The sequence below is a fragment of the Impatiens glandulifera genome, chromosome 3 (genome assembly GCF_907164915.1).
Source record: "Impatiens glandulifera chromosome 3, dImpGla2.1, whole genome shotgun sequence".
NCBI classification, from domain to species: domain Eukaryota; kingdom Viridiplantae; phylum Streptophyta; class Magnoliopsida; order Ericales; family Balsaminaceae; genus Impatiens; species Impatiens glandulifera.
The window spans coordinates 12,486,319-12,488,830 of record NC_061864.1 but is presented as its reverse complement, the minus strand read 5'-3'; the positions used below and the strand labels follow the sequence as shown (position 1 = coordinate 12,488,830).

The 2,512-nt window shown below is 23.0% G+C and overlaps 1 non-coding gene across 1 annotated transcript; it reads right to left on the bottom strand.

Annotated features, from left to right (window-relative positions):
- Positions 1 to 1,951: 1,951 nt before the first annotated feature.
- TRNAD-GUC lies at positions 1,952 to 2,023 on the bottom strand. Its single transcript has one exon. It is a non-coding gene; the product is annotated as a tRNA-Asp (tRNA).
- Between the last annotated feature and the right edge of the window lie 489 nt (positions 2,024 to 2,512).

Below are 2,512 nucleotides of genomic sequence, written 5' to 3'. Positions count from 1 at the left end.
ATAAAATAATTTTTCTATAAAAAAAGATGGTTATATAATATTGATATAAAAAGTTACATTTTTTCATCCATTTTTCAACTTAAAAAAGTTTCACTCAATTCAATCACATTTTTTTATCAAATAAAAATAAAATCATTCTCACTTATTATTTTGACAATTAACAAAAATGATTCTAATTGAGACAACATATTAATTTTCAAAAAAAAATTATATCAAAATTTCAAAAATATAAACATGTATGACATGATTTAGGAATCTAATTAGTTTTAAATGATTTTTGTTTGGAATATATTCTATCAACATTAGTTTGTTATTATAATTTAAGCATCTTAATTTTAAATAATTAAACTGTATATAAATATATTTTATTAAAAATGAAATTGATTAAAATTTGAATGACCGGGCATTATTTTAACTTAATATTAAAGGTAATTATATAGTTATTTAAATAATATAATAATATACTAATTATTACTATAAATATTTAGTTAAAACTAAATCTTTCACTTTTAAACTACTACCTGATAATTTGATTCACACTTAAAATATATATATCTATAATATGTTATATATATTTATTTTATACAGAGAAAGAAATATTTATTTAAAATTTTCTCTTTCAAGTGGTTGATTATAAGGATAATTTGAGGTTAGTTGAGAATATATATATATATATATATATATATATATATATTATATATATATATATATATATATATATATATAAAGGTATATATATATATATATAAAGGTATATATATATATATATATATAATATATATATATATATATATATATATATAATGCAGAATTACTTAATTGATTTTTTTTTTTGACTAAATTTAATTAATTTGCATAAATAGTAAATAAAATTCAGAACTTCTCATATAATTTTAGTTTTTTAATAAAGAATTAATTCTTAATTTAAATAAAGAGTTACAATTTCATGATAATTAATTTTTAAATAATACAAATTACATTTAAAAAACAAAAACAAAATTAATTTTAGATATTAAATATGATAAATTTACAAAAAAATAAAAAATTTAACTTATATTATCATGCGTTTTTTTTTCTCGGTAACTCTAATGTTGAACTCATTTTAATTTTATAATAATGAGCGATGATGAAGAGAAAACCGAGTAAACAAATCAAGTAATGTTGAAATAAGCTCGATCTAAAATTGTGAGTTACAATTAATTAAATATGAGAAACACCAAAATTATTTTTATTACAATTGATATTGATCATCCACTTGGACAGTCATGTTTGTTGGGTAGTTAGACCCTTATTCCTCTATAATTTTTTTTTGTCTCATTTTTCAAATTATTTGTTGGAGTTACATTCTTCAATGACAAATCAAACAAGATTTTTTCTCCAAAATCTCATTTCATAACCCCAAGTAAAACCATGTTCGGTCTGGGTTTTTAAATAGCCTCGAACCGAATAAGTCTTAAAAGATGGAGGTTTAGTAATAAGTCTCGATAATGAAATAGAAAGCAACTTAAATAAAAGCACCAGTGGTCTAGTGCTAGAATAGTACCCTGCCACGGTACAGACCCGGGTTCAATTCTCGGCTGGTGCAATTATCTTTTTATATATTTTTTTTCTTAAATAATTGGAGAAACTGTTAGCAATGTAATGTTTTGTTTGAAACTGATCTAATGGATGTAGTTATTATCAATCCAATATTGTATTTTCTCTAAATTGCATTGATGACTCATTACTACATTGCAAATGATAATAGCTCAATTGAAGTAGGATTTAGAAGAAAACACATGTATAATCAAATTCAAATCAAACATTGATAATTTGTACATCCCCACATCTTTATTGTCTACACACTTGAGTAACAAGTTTAGAATACACATATAAGCTTGTAAAATAACATAGAATATATGATCGGCCATTGCAGATCATCTTTGGGGACTGCATTAAAAGAAAAAAATGACGCCGTTGCCGGGGATCGAACCCGGGTCACCCGCGTGACAGGCGGGAATACTTACCACTATACTACAACAACTTGTGATTTGAAATTCAATTATTAGTTATTATAAAACCATATAATAAGTTTAAATCATTGGTTAATAAACTCATTATCAAATTACAAAATCTGTAGTTGTTTTAAATAGGTTTTAGAAATTAAGGTTTAACACTTCTTGCCAATTCCAACCTATATATTTATTGTTGAAAACTAGTTAGACCATCTTTAAAATAAATTCTAGCTCAAGTATTCATCAAAATCACAAGATCTCAATCAACTTCTTCTTTAATTATAAATTATTTATGTACTTTCAAATTTATCATCATAAACATATTCATCCCCAGTTTAAACATGATCAAATGTCTAAAGTGAAACGCGATCTCTTCATCAACTTGTACCAAATCTAATCACATTGCATTTGAATGATTTTTTTTAGAAACTAAACTATTAAGCTAGAAATATGAACAAACTAAGACATTACAAAAAAAAAATAGATACTTTGAACAAAACACCAATTTAACCTAAAGT